This window comes from Podarcis vaucheri (assembly GCF_965113315.1).
Source record: "Podarcis vaucheri genome assembly, chromosome: 16".
Classification (NCBI taxonomy): Eukaryota; Metazoa; Chordata; class Lepidosauria; order Squamata; family Lacertidae; genus Podarcis; species Podarcis vaucheri.
The window spans coordinates 33,466,395-33,484,303 of NC_138754.1; the positions used below are offsets into that span (position 1 = coordinate 33,466,395).

General features: G+C 46.8%; 1 protein-coding gene across 12 annotated transcripts in view; it reads right to left on the reverse strand.

Moving 5' to 3' along the window:
* Nucleotides 1–17,909, reverse strand: part of FBRSL1 (fibrosin like 1) — a 790,067-nt gene that overhangs the window by 674,831 nt on the left and 97,327 nt on the right. The gene's annotated exons all lie outside the window — the stretch shown is intronic.

Below are 17,909 nucleotides of genomic sequence, written 5' to 3' on the forward strand. Positions count from 1 at the left end.
CAGAGATGATGGGAGTTGTAGTCCATATCAACATCTGGATGGCACCAACTGGTTTCCTCTGCTTTAAAGAGGTTCCACCGTAAGAAGAGCATGTCACTATTGGGAACATTCTGCGAAAGTTGCCTATTCCTACAGGTAACAATGAAGATTCCCATTTACGGTGCACAGCAGCAACTTATCAATTCTCTTTTGCGACGTGCTGATTCTTAACAAGTGTGAAGGTTGTAATCGTAACTAAGGCTGTTCAGAACTCCCTTTTTCATGTCCATTTCCTGGGCATTCTAGCCGCTCATTACAACACAATACATCACAAAGGAGAAAGGTAACACAGGGATTAGGATGATGCTGAACTGCAGCTCCCATCATCCCCAGGTGGCGACCATGTTACCTAGGGCTGATGGAAGCTAAGAGTCCAGCAATGGTTGAACAGTGCCACATTGGCTTGGTCGGTAGAGCATGCCGTTCTTAATATCAGCGCTGTGGCTTCGAGCCCCACATTGGGCAAAACGATCCCTGCACTGCAGGGGGTTGGACTAGATGACCCTGGGAGTCCCTCCCAACTACGGTTCTATGGCTCCTCCCTCCCAATGGTGTCATTTTATAGCCATCTTTTTTTAAACGGAATGTAAAGGGAGAAATCATTCACAGGTGGTATGTGCATGTAAGCAGGCAACCCTTCTGTGAATGAGCTCAGCAGAGGCACTAAAAAAAGCGAGAGCGTGAAAACAAGGGCCTCTCTGCTGATGTACTGTCCTGTCAATGAGCTGTCAAGGAAGCCAATCCAGTTTTCCAGTGAACTAGAGGAACGGTGACGGGTCAATGCTAGTCACTCACTCATTTTTTCAGCTCTGAATGCACAGTATGCTCAAATCAGCTATACAAAAAACAGCAGCAGGATTCAGTGCTTTTTCAAAAAAGGTAGACAGCCAGATATGCATGCAGCAGAACCTGAAATGGAGCTCCCATATATCATCAGACCATTGTTCCATTTCCTCCATATTGTCAGCACTGACTGGCAGCAGCACTTTATAGCATTTCATAAAGGTGTTCCCCCCCACAGCCCTATCTGGAGATAGCAGGGATTGAGCCTTCAAAGCTCTACCGCTGACCTAGGGCCCTTCCCCAGAAACAGTGAGGTTTGGTTCTGAAATTCCACCTGAAGTCTGTAGGAAGAAAAACAACACCACCACAAAAGAGCCTGTGAGCAGTTGGCCACTCTGCTCCTGAAGGAGGCGAATAATGTCATGATGGATGCGCAATGGAACTACATTAGGAGGAAATTGGAAAGAGGAGGCTGTCACTCAGCTCGCTGCGGCTCAGTCCAAAGCCTGCGACATTCGTGTTTTTGCAGCTTCCCTTCTGGGCTCAGGAAGACATTCAAAGCCAAGAAAGATTATGCCTCTGAGTCATCAGCACCACCAGGAGCCTATTATGAAGTGGGAGCTAATTAGGGATTCCACAGAGGCTCCGAGCAAGGCAAGGGTATAGTTACCTTAATGACAGCTTTCTGCCGAGGGATAAAAAAGAATATCCTCATTTTCTAGCCTGCCTTGGAAGACAGGTGAAGAATGGGAGAGCAATAAAGATCAGGAAACCATTCTTTCAAATGATGAGGCTCTGTAGGGCTGGAATAGTGGAGGCAGCCCAAAAGGAAAAAGGTAAAAACTAGGAAGGGGTAATAGATTGCATGCTAATACGACACTCATCTAAATTGTGGTCTTCAGCTTCCCCTTGATCCCTGGACCCACCTTTAGTCTAGCCTTGTAAATAAGCTCATGAAAGTTATTAGCCTGCAACGGGAGACAAGCAGACAGTTATATTACTGCCTTGCAAGAGGACTGGTGGGATGCGGGTGGCGCAGTGGTCTAAACCACAGAGCCTAGGGCTTGCCGATCAGAAGGTCGGCGGTTCGAATCCCCACGACAGGGTGAGCTGCCATTGTTCGGTCCCAGCTCCTGCCCACCTAGCAGTTCGAAAGCACATCAAAGTGCAAGTAGATAAATAGGTACCGCTCCAGCGGGAAGGTAAACGGCGTTTCCGTGCACTGCTCTGGTTTCGCCAGAGTCATGCTGGCCACATGACCCGGAAGCTGTCTGTGGACAAACACTGGCTCCCTTGGCCTATAGAGCAAGATGAGTGCGCAACCCCAGAGTCATCCACGACGACTGGACCTAACAGTCAGGGGTACCTTTACCTTTACCTTTTTGAGGGCTGGTAGGGGAGGAGGGATGCAGAGTTCTGTCCCTCCACCAACATCTCACTAAATTTCAATACTGGGCCTGGAGAAGGGCATCCACCTCTACGAGAAGCTCACTTGGGCATAAAAAAGAGGGCAAAGTGTTTTTTGCTTCTCCCACCAACCTGACTACTGGCCTATAAGCACCCATGGCTACCAGTTTAGTGCTTAAATCAGTGTTTCTCAAAGCTGGGTCCCCAGGTGTTGTTGGACTACAACACCCATCATCCCTGACCGCTGCTAGCTATGGATAATGGGAGTTGTAGTCCAGCAGCCTGGGACCTGAGCTGGATAAACACTGGCTTAAAGACAAGGCTGCTTTAGTCCCACTTTGCAAACAACCCACTTGTAAAATACTTCTTCTCCTTCTCCCTTGAGGAAGGCATGTAGAGCTCAGTGGTACAGCTCCTGCTGTTCATGTAGAAGGTCCAAGGCTCATTCCCTGGCGTCTCAAGGCAAGGCTGGGAGAAAACACCTTGTCTGAAATCCCGGAGAGTCGCTGCCGGTCAGTGTGGACAGTACTGAGCTGGATGAACCAATGGTCTGACTCAGTATAACGTTGCTTGTTGATGGGGGTGGAGGGCATGTTTGCATACAGAAGATCCCAGAGTCAATCTGGGCAATACTGGGTGTAGAAACTCCCAACCCCCCACTATTTTTACCCTTGAGGCAGGTTTAAAAGAGAGAGAATGAGAATGGCTGGCTCAGTCACCTAATACACATCTGCTGAATGAACAGGGATTCGAACCCACTTCTACTCTGTCACAGAGCCTCACTGGCTCATCTTTATTGGTTTATTTTGTTCCTTTTGAGATAAGCATTGAATGTTTCCCTGGGGAAGGGGGTGGCGGGGGAAGATGACCTCTCCTCCAACAGCTAGTCCGAGGTCTAAGCACTTAATGGGCCATCAGGAAAGAGCAACATTGGGACCATTCCGAAACCTATTCCACGCTGCGGCGCTCATGTCAAATTACAGAGAAAGAACAGCGAGGAACCCTGCAAGGGCAATATGCCTACCTGCAGGCGAGCAGCAAGTTCAGCGGTTCCCGTCCTCTCCTCCAAAACCTTTATCTTAAAACGTTAACAGCTGAGAAAGGTTCCTAGAGGTCTGTGGCTGCATCACCGTTATAAGCAAGGCTGGTTTATTTTGCTCAGAGTCTCGGAGATGGGGTGGGAAATGCGGAGTTTGCCACCCCCAGTTAACAAAACTCTGCAACCCTGAATAAAGGTGTAGGTATGTTAAAGGTGTGTTGCAGGGATGGGGAAACTTGGAAGCTACAACTAATCCAGAATGCGGCTGCTGGAATGGTCACAGAGAGGGGCTGCCGGGACCAGATAACATCGGCTCTATAAGATCTACATTGGCTGTCTAGCTCGAACAAACCAGTTCTGTTTAACACAGCAAAGTTTGCACTAAAAGCCTCTCAGTTCAGGAAAGGCCTAGAGACCTGCCTTGTGCCTGGAGTTTTCCGCAATTTCTGTGAAATGCTTTATAATGTTTTAATTCTATGTGCTGTATTATGCTTTTGAGGCTTGTCTGTTTTTGTTTGTTTGTTCTTGGCTATAACCTGCATTTGGTCGACCAATTTGGTCGACGTTGGCTCCCAGTTTGCAAGCACAATTCAAAGTGTTGGTTCTGGCTCCTCCTCTGGAGGAGCGTCTCCAGCCCCATCATCCAGCTTGGACACTGAGGTCCAGATCCAAGGGCCTTCTGGCAATTCCCTCATTGTAAGAAGTGAAGTTACAGGGAACCTGGCTGAGGGTCTTCTCGGTAGTGGCGCCTACCCTGTGGAATGCCCTCCCATCAGATGTTAACGAGATAAACAATTATATGACTTTTCGGAAACATTTGAAGGTAGCCCTGTATCGGGAAGTTTTAAATGTCTGGCGTTTTTGCTGTGCTTTTATGGTGCTGGAAGCAGCCAAGAAGGTGGCTGCTTTCTACACAGGCTTCCACACCCATTTTCACCTTCCAGTCAGGCAAGCAAGATGCATTTTCCAAGTTCAAAGGCACATTCCAGTTAAGCTGAAGGAGGGTGCAAAACAGGGCTGATAAAAGGTTTGGTTCAGGCAGGTGTGTCCTCTGGAGACCTTGCTTCTGTTTCCCCTCTGGATTATCAAGTTTAACAGCCTCAAAATTCATGCCCAACGTGCCAAGGCTGCCTCAAGGCCAGGTCTCCCATTCAAAATAAGCCTAATTATCGGCTTTTCAAAATGATTCAGGCTGCTTCTAATCACATAAGCTAGTGACACAGAGCATGGCAGGTCGACTCTCTTTTGGGTGGGGGAAAAATGTCAATGGAAAGAATGCAAAAGGAGCGAACAAGAGAGGCAGCCGGGGTGGGGGGAATCAACAGCCTCTGAATTAATTGTATCATAGCTTCCATCTCTGCTTTTTTCCAGATGATTTCTGCTTGCAACGAGACCTCTTTCGATTAAAAGAAGAAATGCAGGATAGAAGAGCGTTGCAGTGCCACCACTTAACATCTTGAGCTCTCCACGCAGCCTAGACGACCTTCAAGTATGGAAGTGTTTGTTTTTTCTCTCAAAGGCAAAGGTAAGAGAAGCCTCTCTCCCCCCCCCACCACCGCCTCTCTCTTTGCAGCTTCAAATACTTGAACATGTTCAGCTCTCACACTTGAACCCCTGTTAGGCCTTCCCAGCCTGCTCCCCACCCCCACAACACAACTAAAGTTCTGTGGCTTACCACAAGTATCTGATCGGACACTCAAGAAGCAGAAACGACACTTCTCAGGGCTGTTGAGTGTGCTTGAAACACAAAGTTGGGGGTGGGGAGAGGCAGGGAGCAAGTTTGAAATGGATCCACCAAGTGGCGGAAATACCTGAGAGCTTTCTGAAATCAAAAGTGGTCAGCATGCAGAAAGATGAATGGAGAGGGAGGGAGACCACAGGGAGCTGAAGTATGCTGAAACAGAGCATTGCCCCATTTGGGTGGGTTGTTGTTGTTCGTATCTTTATTTTTTAGCTGCTATTAGAGTTTATGTGGAAATTGTGAACTTCTTGGCATGTTTTACTTATTGTTTATGGCTACTTTTACAAGTTGGTTCATGTTGTAAGCTGATTGGAGCATGGCTTTAGCTATGGGAAGTCAGCAACCAAATAAAATGATGCTGGCGAGCCGGTCAGCCTCTCCCCCCACCCCCAACTCCTTCCCCCTGTCTTGCCACCAGCTATGGCTTTAGTACTCTGAAACAGAGCCCCCTCAGTGCTATAGCTCTCATCAACTTTGTTGGACCGGTCATGTTGTGCGGATGCCTGATGATTGTCTTCCAAAGCAACTACTCTATTCCGAACTTAAAAATGGAAAGCGTAATGCTGGTGGTCAACGAAAGAGGTTTACAGACTGTCTCAAGAGGCAAATCTTTTAAAATGTAGTGTAAACACTGACAACTGGGAAACACTGGCCTGTGAGCGCTCCAGTTGGAGAACAGCCTTTACCAAAAGTGTCATGGGCTTTGAAGACACTTGAACTCAGGATGCAAGGGAGAAACGTGCTAAGAGGAAGGCACGTTTGGCAAATCCACACCGTGATCAACTCCCACCCGGAAACCAATGTCCCCACTGTGGAAGGACGTGTGGATCCATAGTCACTTACGGACTCGTTGCTAAATCGTGTTTATGGAAGACAATCTTACTCGGCTATGAGTGATCGCCAAAGAAGATAGCTCTGTGGTAGAGCATTTGCTTTGCATGCACAAGGCTTTAAGGTTAAATCCCAGGCATCTCCAGATAGGCGTGGGGGGGAAACCCCTGCCTGAAACTCTGGAGAGCTGCTGCCCGTCAGTGTAGACAACACTGAGCTAGATGGTCTGACTCGGTATAAGGCAGCTTCCTATGTTCCTGTTCCTCTCCCAGTAACTTCCATGGATCATCTGAATGAAGCTCATGGACCACTGGTGGTCCACAGACCACACTTTGGAGAACCCCTAGTATAAACAACAGTTGGAACGATCTGCCTTGGGAAGTTGCAGACTCTCCTTCATTGGAGGTTTTTAAACAGAGATTGGGTGGTCATCTGTTATAGATGCTTTAGCTGGGTTTCCTGTATTACAAGGGGCCGCTTCCAACTCAACAGTTCTATGATTCTATAAACCACCCCAAGTGCTTGCAAAATAACACACACACACACACACACACACTAAGGTTATATAAATATCATCACTTCAGAATATTCAGAGTGTGTTTTGGCAGGGGATGCAAATGTTCTAAAGTAGAGCTATTCTGGTCCTGCAAATAGATGCTTCCCCTTACGCGCAACCATGCACCCTTATCCATGCAAACACATCCCCATAACCCACAGATCCTTATTCCCAATCTAAGCATGTGTTTGAAATTGAGGAAATGGCCACCACAATGCTGTTTTTCCCAGAAGCCCACCTAATGGGACTTTGGCAGAAGATAACTCTATTTCACAGGAAGCAGAGAAAAGGCGGGGGGGCGGCGGCGGCGAAGAATCGTAATTGTTGGCATGCCTTCAGCATCCAATATGCTTTAGCAACATATAGATTTGATTAAAAACATTTGCTTCCTGTCCAAAACCGGGAGGGAGAAAATGAATGGGGCTCTCTATGAACCAATCAATCTTTCCCAACTTGTCCATTTGCCAGATGGTGCCACACTTCATCGTGGGGGTCGGGGGGGGGGACTGAATGAGTGCAGAGTCAGTCATCGCAGCAAGCTTGCTTACAACCATTTAATCTGCACAAACTGGAGCGGGTGGAAGGGTGATGGGAAGAATATTAATGGGCTGATCACTTGGCACAAGCCGTTCTACGGAGGAGTCAGGGAGCAAGGGCAGGCAGAATCGTTACATTCAGGAGACAGGGAGCAGCAATAATCAAACAATAGGTCCTGGTTTGCAACCAGCTTTTTAAGGTGGGGGTCAGGGGACACTTTAATGGAGGAAGCTGCCTCCCACCAAGGCTGCAGTCACACAGCACTTTATTCTGTCTCCCCAACACTCCTTTGCTTATTTTATGCAAATCTTTCACACAATGCAAAAGGTGCTTCTGGAAATCAAGCAGAAGTTCAGGTGCTCATTTCTGTGTTTTGGTTATTTCCAGAGATGATCCTCCTGCAATCCTGCTAACCTGGAAAAGAGCTTTGAACTGCAATTTCCCCACTGTTTTCATGGATCACACCATGCGACAAATAATAATAATAATAATAATTATTATTATTATTATTATTATTATTATTATTATTATTATTATTATTTATACCCCACCCATCTGGCTGGGTTTCCCCAGCCACTCTGGGCGGCTTCCAACAGAACACTAAAATACGATAACCTATTAAACATTAAAAGCTTCCCTAAACAGGGCTGCCGTCAGATGTCTTCTAAAAGTTTAGTAGTTGTTGTTCTCTTTGACATCTGGTGGGGGGGCGTTCCACAGGGCAGGTGCCACTACCAAGAAGGCCCTCTGACAGGTTCCCTGTAACTTGGCTTCTCATAGCGAGGGAACCGCCAGAAGGCCCTTGGCGCTGGACCTCAGTGTCCGGGCGGAACGATGGAGGTGGAGACGCTCCTTCAGGTATACTGGACCGAGTATACCTGCAGTGGTATCCCAGGCATATGGTTCTTTCCTGCCATTTTCATGGGCGAATCACAGAGGAGCAGAATCATGCATGGGCATGAAGAGTGGAAGCATCCCAAACAATGTCTGCTGAGTGAATATTTCACGTGGCATGGTGGGATATCCATCAAAAAGCCACAGGTAGAATCATAGAATCATAGAGTTGGAAGAGACCACAAGGGCCATCGAGTCCAACCCCCTGCCAAGCAGGAAACACCATCAGAGCACTCCTGACATATAGTTGTCAAGCCTCTGCTTAAAGACCTCCAAAGTAGGAGACTCCACCACACTCCTTGGCAGCAAATTCCACTGTCGAACAGCTCTTACTGTCAGGAAGTTCTTCCTAATGTTTAGGTGGAATCATCTTTCTTGTAGTTTGGATCCATTGCTCCATGTCCGCTTCTCTGGAGCAGCAGAAAACAACCTTTCTCCCTCCTCTATGTGACATCCTTTTATATATTTGAACATGGCTATCATATCACCCCTTAACCTCCTCTTCTCCAGGCTAAACATGCCCAGCTCCCTTAGCCGTTCCTCATAAGGCAGTGTTAAAGGAACTGGGACAGCAGAGCTAGCTAGCCTTCTGGAAGATGAATGCAACAGTAGGACCACTGTCCATTTAGTTCAGTATTCAGACTGATGGGAAGCAGTTCTCCAGGATTTCATACAGGAGTCCTTCCCGCACCTGCTTGGAGATGCTGCCTGTCTAGATGGATTGTAACTCTACAAGTCCTGCTAGCTAGGGACGATGGGAGTTGTAGTCCAACAACAGCTGGACACCCAAGTTCGAGAAACACTGCATTGGGGAGACACTGACTCCCAGCATGGTGAAGAGGCAATGCCTGCCCCCCACAAGGTTTTATGAGAGGCACATACAAACACATGGTTTTGGAGTCAACAGCTGCATTCACGGGATGGTTTATTCCATTTGCTCGATGTTTCCCTGTTAATTTCCACATTATATTTGAGCTTTCAAATGACAGGAAGGCCACTTCCAGAAAATGAATTGGAAGTGGTACATGTTTGGTACTCATTTCTACGCTATTTGACTCCAGATAAAATCGGTTTGCAGCCGCCTTAACCCAGAAAATCATGGAAGTAAAGCGGCAACATACAGGCATACAATTCTTTCCTGCTGTTTCCATATGGGAATCATGGGAGAATAGAAGTGCACACATGTGCGCAAAAGGGTGGGAGAATCGTGATGTTGTCCAGTGATGTTGGTTGCTGTGTCACACCTCGCTCACTGGTGTGAATGAAATTCAGCGCCACAGGCTAAATTGTTTCAAAAAGTCACAGTTCCAGAACATGACAGGAATTGCAGTGTGAAAGGCATGTTAGAAAGCAGGACAGGAGTACTAACACAATATACCCCATGTCTAAATGCACCCACTGTCTTTGATAATGCGCATTTACCTTACTGTAAACATACAGACCCAAGGGTCCCAAGCAACAGCATTATGTATTTTTTTAAAAATTAGAAGTTCACACACACACAGTCTATTACTTAAAGAGAGGGAGAGGTGGAACATGGCAGCCTGTTCTAAAAACATATTTAGCAGCGGATAGTGTGCTCCACACAAAAGAAATTCCTGAGAATGGTTTATTGTTACTTTGGGAGTTTCTTTCCCTATCCCTTATTATGAATGAATTTTTTTTAAAAAAAGACAGGAGGAGGGGAGTCAAATTGTGGCATAAAAGGGGTGGGGGAGGCAGAAAGAATAAAAGGAGAAGAGAGAATGTATCAGATTGTCAATCTGCCAATAAATCCCAGCACTCTGTTAATACCATCAGCCTCTTGCCACATCTCACATTGTTTAAAAACACTGTGATGTAGACTCCGAAGAATTCGGGGAGGTGAAAGCCAAGCCAAAAGGCTTTTGTGTTTTTCACTCTGTGTGTGTGTTTCAAAAGGAAAGGAAAGGGGGAAGAGGAGAAGGCACAGGAAAAATGCTCAGCCATACGGATTTAATAGACTTCAGCACCAAAGCACACCTGCAATCTCTCCAATTTATTGCGGTGCCTCCATAATTTATGGCTTGCACTTTACGCTGGCTACCCTGCCTCTTAGGCGCCTATCTGTGGCTCAGAGAAGGCCTGCTGACCAGAAGCAGTCATAGCCTTCAAGGAGGAATCCCTTCCGCTTAACCCTTTGAGTTTTGGGCTTTTTTGTCCCCATGTTCAAAAGGGAATGGGGCTGGGGGTTAGGAAGCCATACCCTGGGGTCCCTTCTCTCGCTGGAAACCCTGGGGGAGAAAACCCAATCTCTCATCTTCTGCCTACCGATTCCCTCCCTTTTGGAAAGCCACACTGTCATTTCTTTAGTATTTTCACAGCTGGCTAGCAGCACGGCAACATCTCTTTCTCACATTAAATGGAACGCTTATCGGCCTGAAGTGCTTTAGAAACTGAAATCCAAGTGGAGAAATGAATCGCACTGCGGGCTGACTAAGGCAGGAGATGGAAACCAGCTTGCGGTAATATCCTATGGCTGCTGAGAACGGGGGGGGGGGGGGGGAAGGAAGGAGACAAAACCATAGAACATGTTTGCTCTGGCACCAACAAGTGACTTAAAATGCCCCTCAGCGGCGCAGCAGCACAGTTCAGGAATGGGGGCTGGGGTGGGCCCACACCCTGGACAGATGGGAGATTTGGTTCCCTCTCTTCTGGCTCTTTGGGACGCAGGTGGCGCTGTGAGTTAAACCACAGAGCCTAGGACTTGCCGATCAGAAGGTCGGCGGTTTGAATCCCTCCCGTTGCTCGGTCCCTGCTCCTGCCAACCTAGCAGTTCGAAAGCACATCAAAGCGCAAGTAGATAAATAGGTACCGCTCCGGCGGAAAGGTAAACGGCGTTTCCGTGTGCTGCTCTGGTTCGCCAGAAGCGGCTTAGTCATGCTGGCCGCATGACCCGGAAGCTGTACGCTGGCTCCCTCGGCCAATAAAGCGAGATGAGCGCCACAACCCCAGAGCCGGTCACGACTGGACCTAATGGTCAGGGGTCCCTTTACCTTTACCTTCTGGGTCTTGGAAGAGCAGGAGAGAGACCTTCCTGCTTCACCAGCCTGCTTCACAATTGATTGTTCTCCAGCTCAGTGGCAGAGTATAAGAACATAAGAATAGACAGCTGGATCAGGCAAATGGCCCACCTAGTCCATAGCCCTCTCCCCTCCCATGGTTTCCAGCAACTGGTATTCACAAGTGTCGCTGCCTCCAACTGTGGAGGTAGAGCAATTGTCTAATCCTCTTTTAATGCCATCTGAGTTGGTGGCCATCACTGAATTCTTGAATATTTCAGAGCCTTCTCTGTTGAGTTAGTTTAATTCCGTATTGTTTTATTTGATGTTTTAATATGCTGTAAACCACTCTGAGATTTGTCCTTTACAATATAAAGCAGTGTATTAAAAGGAAATAAATATAGCAGCAGCAGCAGCAACAACAACAAACAAAATCCCATTGGGGGAGGCACCTAGACATGCCATTGTGGTGACTGCAGCCTAGGTTTCAGATACCATTTGGCAATTAGATTATATATCTGAATTTCTAAAACTGTGGGAGAGGAACACGTAATAAGATTACTGCACCAAAACTGGAGCGTTTCCTGACAATCAGTAACAAAAGAGGCTATTTTGCTATCCTACTTTGCTTTGGCAGCTGTTTAAATCTCACCAAAACACTCTACACATCCACACACGGGAATGGAAAACTTGCCACCTGAGGTCAACACTTAGCGTTCTGCTAATTGAGTTTTTGAGAAAACTGCTTCATTGTTGGGTCGTTCCTTGAGTGAATTTCTATTTCAGTAAATGTTGCCTTTCTTGTGCTTAATGCATTTTGTAGACTCTGACATTTGTAATGGCTCATAGCCAAGACAAATAGACTTGGGCTGGACTGACAAAACAGAACAAGGAGAAACACAAGAGAAAGCGTGATTTAAGATGTTAGGCTCCAGCTACTGATAAGAGCACACTTTTTCTTTCTTTTTCTCTCTTGACATAAGAACTGAAATAGGATCTTCTTTCCCCACATGTTCTTCAGATATGATAAAAGGAGCTTTATTCATTTTCAAAGTGGTGACTTCCTTTCACGGAGCCTCAGAGTCGATGAATGCATTTATAGAAAGAGTCTGGTTCAACTTACTTCATTCCTGGAAAATTAACAACCATCACTTCTAAACCACTGAAGAGGACCCAAGGGTTCAAAAAACACATCCAGAAAATGGAACCATAGCTCAGCAAACAGACGGAGGAGGACTATAGCTTTGGCCTCGATTGGCCAACATGGTGGCCTTCAGCTGTTGCTCCCATCCCATTATCCTTGACTATGCTAGCTGGGGCCAATGGAAATTGTCGTCCAACATCATCTGGAGGAAGCCAGCTTCCTGGTTTAGTGGCAGGGCACAGGTTTTTCAAGCCAGCTTCTGTCTCTGGCATCTCCAGTCATATCTGGAAGCCAAGGTTGGTTGTTGGCTTCCCACCTGCGTTTTGTTTGGGAGAAGCAGTTTAGCTTATGGCCACCAAGTTGGGTGGCTTTAAAGGGAGATCAGATGACATCACGGAGGAGAATAAGCCTGTCAATGACTACTGATCACGATGGCTATGTTCTCCTTCCACCACTGAAGGCAAGTCTGCCCATGAATGTGGGCACTTGAGTCTTCCCACAGGATTCCCGTAGGCATCTGGCTGGCCACTGTGGGAGCAGGATGTTGGATCAGATAGAGCTTTTTTCTGATCCAGGGCGTTTCTCAAATTCTTATGCCTGCCATCAATGTTCATCAGAAAAAAATGCTTAGTAAAATACTTGCTTTGAAGCAGGAGCTGCCAACCTGTGACCAACAAGATATTCTACTACTCTCATCAGCCACACAGAACATGGCCAGTGGTCACAGATGATGGAAACTGAAGTCAAACTAGTTCTAGAAGGCCACAGGTTAGACACCCTCTGTGCACTGAAATATTTGATTTTAATGCCTTAGGGCACGCATTCTTTTTTATTTTTACATTGATTCCAAAAAAAGTTATCACGTGCATTAATTTTTGTATCTTTGCGGTATAAAACTATTTTGGCCTTACTTTTTAAACCTTGACTTTATATTTTAAGTATTTATAAACATAGGAAGTTGCCTTATAACCCAGACAGACCCTTGGCACATCTAGCTCAGCACAGTCCACACTGACTGACAGCGACTCTCCACAGTCCCAGGCAGGGCTTTATCCCTGCCTAGAGATGCTGCGGACTGAACCTGCAGCCTTCTGCATGCCAAGCACCTGCTCCACCACTGAGCTATTGATGATGCTTAGGGGTTGGACAAAAATATTTCTCTGCTTCTGTTGCAATACCTATTGTACTATTATAGACTGTGGATGTTCTGGAATCCAAACGACTCAGGCAGAAACTTCAATCTGCTAACCAGCCTATTACAGTCGTACCTTGGTTGACGAACACCTTGCGACTCGAACGTTTTGGCTCCCGAACGCCACAGACCCAGAAGTGAGTGTTCTGGTTTGCAAACGTTCTTTGGAACCCAAATGACTGACACGGCTTCTGCAGCTTCTGATTGGCTGCAGGAGCTTCCTGCAGCCAATCAGAAGCCGTGTGCCTTGGTTTCTGAACGTTTTGGAAGTCGAACGGACTTCCGGAATGGATTCCGTTCAACTTCCAAGGTACGACTGTAGCTGACAAGCCAGTTAACACACTTCTAAACCTGCGGGCAGAAAACCTAGGCAAAAAAATTCATACAGGATAGAATTATTACCTATCCTATAAATCCTGGCAGGCCTTTGTGCAGATAACACATTTTATGGCCATACAGTATCGTTTTATATCTTTCTCACAGCGTCTTGTTCTTCTGTATCCATAATTATATTTTACTTGCTGGAATTATGCTTATCCATCACTGTCAGGCCAAGAAGGCTCCAGGTCACCCCGACATTCAACAGAGAAATGGCATGCTCTTCTTCTGGTTAAGAAGATGGACTCTACTGGACTGTTTCTTTATTTGCTTCATTGTCAAGTGATAGCACCAAGTGGGATGTCCCTGCCCCCACCCCAAATCAGCATGAAATCAACACAGCCTTGTTATAAAGCTCCATGAGTTGCTAGCCTGTTCGTTTGTTTTTACTCACACACTTTTTTCATTCATAAGACAGAACCCACTTACACAAAGTAGGTGAGGAAAATCAAGCAGATGAGTAAAACAATTCTGTGGGCTATAAGCTCTGCTGTGTTCCTTGCTTCCACTCCTCTCTCACTGCCCTAATAACTTAATTCATGGGTAGGCAAACTAAGGCCCAATCGCCTTCTAAATCCAGCCTGTGGAAGGTCCAGGAATCAGGAGTGTTTTTACATGAGTAGAATGTGTGCTTTTATTTAAAATGCATCTCTGGGTTATTTGTGGGGCATAGAAATTTGTTCACCCCCCCCCAAAAAAAATATAGTCTGGCACCCCACAAGGTCTGAGGGACAGTGGACCGGCCCCTGCTGAAAAAGTTTGCTGACCCCTGACTTAATTCTTTTCTCCCAGCCTCCAGCTGAAACAAACCTTTCTCCATCGCCTCCCTTTAAAACACTCCCCTTTAGAAAAGTGCTGCCCAAGTCCTTTTGGGCCCAGAAGTACTCTGGATATATATATATATGGCAGACTCAGGTAGGGCTGACTCAGATGGCAGCTTCAGGGAAGTTGTTCAGTGCTCTGTGTTTGTTTTGACAGCATAATCCCTCACCCGGAGGGAAATTCACACTCTTGGCTTGCATGGGATTCCTGGCTGCCAATGGTGACGACCAGGAAATTGGTTCAAGACAAGAGCAACATGAATGTACCGTATTTTTCACTCTATAACACGCACCCGACCATAACACGCATGTAGTTTTTAGAGGAGGAAAATCCGTAGGCATGCCACCAGTAGGCATTCCCTCCATAACACGCACAGACATTTCCCCTTACTTTCTAGGAGGAAAAAAGTGAGTGTTATGGTGCAAAAAATACGGTAATTTTTATAATGGTCCGTCATGACCCATCAATACACTTGCTTTGCACAAAGGCTATGTTCTGTTTCCACTGCTGCAGCTGTATGCCTCTGAATGTCATTTACTGGGAACCACAAATGGGGAGAGTGCTCTTGCACTCAGGAAGGCCCTGTTTGCAAACTTTCCAGAAGTATCTGGCTGCCCACCTTAGAGAACACAGTGCTAGGCTAGAGGGGCTTTTGGCAGCCCCCTCCCCTTATGCACAAGCAAGGGGGAGCAGGGCTCTTCGTGCTCTGCTATATTTAGTATGATCTACAAACACGTACACACTGGCATGCTGCCCAGAAGGCAACGTGGCCCCAGGGCTGAAAGGGGTTTCCCCACCTCTGACCTACACAATCAAATACAGCACTATACAAATTGCAGAAGCTAACAACCCAGCAGCAAATATGAAAGCTAAAGCCACCAGCCACACCACAGAAACTGAAAAAACAGAATATCAAAATGCCTGCCAGTTTTTTTGGGTTGTTTTTTTTAAGGCACTTCATGCCAAAAGGACAACATGGTTGCCAGGAAGCTCCCCTACAGAGAGCAATTCATTGCTTGAGGGGACACCACTGAAAGGCCCCTCTCTGTTATGGTCACTGACAGGAGCGAGCCAGCAGTAAATCACACCGTTCAAGGTGAAGTTAACGCTTTATTAACAGGAATACAATCTGCACAGACTTGGTGGAGTGTCAGGCCCATTGAGCACAGCATCTCATCCCCGGTCTTACCCTATAGACTCAGAGTCCCTGCCTCCCCACAGCCTTTTAAGGCCCTCTTCAGAGTTTTCCCAAAGCAACCGGAGACTGTGCCTGAGTGAAACCAACCTCTCATCTGCCCTTCTCATGCCTCTTCTGGTTCTGGGAGACCAGGGGGGAGAGGGGATTGTTCCAGCAGGTGGGGGAGACACCTGTGACTCTTCACCAGCCAGACTAAACTCTGCCTCTTGGCCTCCCTCCTCCCCTGCTTCAGCTTCTGCCCCTGATTCTGGACTCCTCTCTGCCACAGACTCTCCCTGCTCACTAAACCCTGTTACCTCTTCAGCTTCCGACTTCTCCTCTTCCCAGTCTTCTCCTTCTGACCACTCATCATCATCCCACCACCAATCTCTGGGTTCTGATCCTTATTAGGGAAAATATTGGTAATAAAGATGAACATATTACCAAAGATGATGTTTTTATTTCAAAGTATCCCAATACCAGGAGGAGAAAAATGTTTTAATAATTGGAAAAGAGATTTGGCCAATCTTCGGGCTCTGAACCTTCTTCCTTTGGTGGTTCTCCAGCTGGATTCTCCCACGATTCCACTATGTCCAACCATTCCCTGGCAATCACCTTCCAAACTTTGGAATGATAGAGCACTCAGAGAAGATTCTCTCTACACACACACACACACACACTTTGTCCAGGTAGGCTAGTATGTCTACTCTGGAGGTACCTCTCCATGTTTTCAGGTAGAGGCAGGTCTTTCCTATCACTAGTGATCTCATCCGTTTAGCTGGAGATAGACAGATGCCAACAACAACCAGGAATTGAACTTGGGATCTTCGGCATGCAAAGCCGGTGCTATCCACTAAGACAGAGTTTCCTGCCTAGTATACAAAAAGGAGTCAAGAGAGATGCCTGCAGGGTTAAAGTAGAGGTCTTGTACTAATCCTTTGGAGGGTGATGTGAGACCTAGTGAAATCTTTCATTGTGTCTCAGGGAGCTGTGAAGTATTTCTCAAAGCTTCCCAAACTCCTGCATGCTTAAAATTCTGATACCCATTAATTAATTACTGCAGGCAAAAGGATAAATCTTCTGAAATACAGTTTCCTGTTACTGCATATGTTCTTGACTGCAGCGGCATTGCACCAAGGCCCCCGGGGCTCTCAGATGTGTTTTTGGTTGCATTTGCTCACAAGATAAATTATTGCTGCTGCTGTTCTGGTATGGAATGCATTGCTCCTTACCTGTTACTTCTGTAAGCAAAAACTGCAGGCATGTACAGATTATTATTTTAAGTTTATTATCAAAATTAAATATAGTTTTAAAAAGATAATTACTGGAAGTTTTAAAAGAGAAGGCTTTTTAGGACAAGCCATCAGCACGCACAGAACTATTGTTTTGACTTCCCATTTCATATAAATCATTCCCCTCCCTTCCAATCAATGCTGTCCGTTTCGGAGACTTCTCCAGCATGCTTATCTCAAGTTGCTGCCAAGTGTGACCTCGCCCTGGCCTAGAAAACATGGAGGGAGTGCTGACCAGCTGGTGTCATGAAGCGTCGCCCTGCCCCACTCATATTTCACGCAAGGCATGAAAAGGGCAGGGTAATGGGAATGAAAGCCGCTCATCTGTAGGTCACCAGCTCCTTCGCCCGACATTCTGTTCAGCAGCAGAAGTGTCAACAAGAATTTACTTGGAACGCATGAACTCTGAAAGCTTGAAAGGGCTTCTGGACTTGACCCAGCACCTTATGGAAAGGCTCAGGGGTGGGGAACCTTTTGCAGACCAAAGGCCACATTCCCTTCTGAGCACTGCAACATGCCCATGGTGGGAGGGGCTGGAGGTAAAAGTTGGTGGAACAGGAAATGCAAATGTTAGCCTTGTGCTGTAGGGCTAGCCATCCAGGCAAGCAAGAGGCATGATCAGAGTTCAAGGGCACATGCCAGCCAGGCGAAAGCACATGGGGTGCAAAGCAAGACTACCAAGGGGCATGACCAAGAAGACTGTGGGGGGCAGACACAGAGCTCTGGAGGTTCCCCACCATGGGGAAAGATGCTCCCTTTTGATATGGCTCCTCCTTTCCCTTGCTGCTGGTACCCATTCACCTGAGACACGCTTTACCTGAGAAGGAGCGTCAACTGTTGCTTGTTTCTCCCTCTCCTTCTGGAGATGGTGTGGATTGGGCCAAGAGGGAGAGGCAAGTGAATGGGCAGCTGCTACCACATACTCCTCCAAAGCATCCTTAATGGGTGAGGCAACCATTGGGGTTGTGTTTTAATAACGTATGGCAATTACAATTCCTCTCAGAGACTGAGGGGCTCAGTTGCTAACCACTAGGTCTTACTGCACCAGGTTTGCCCA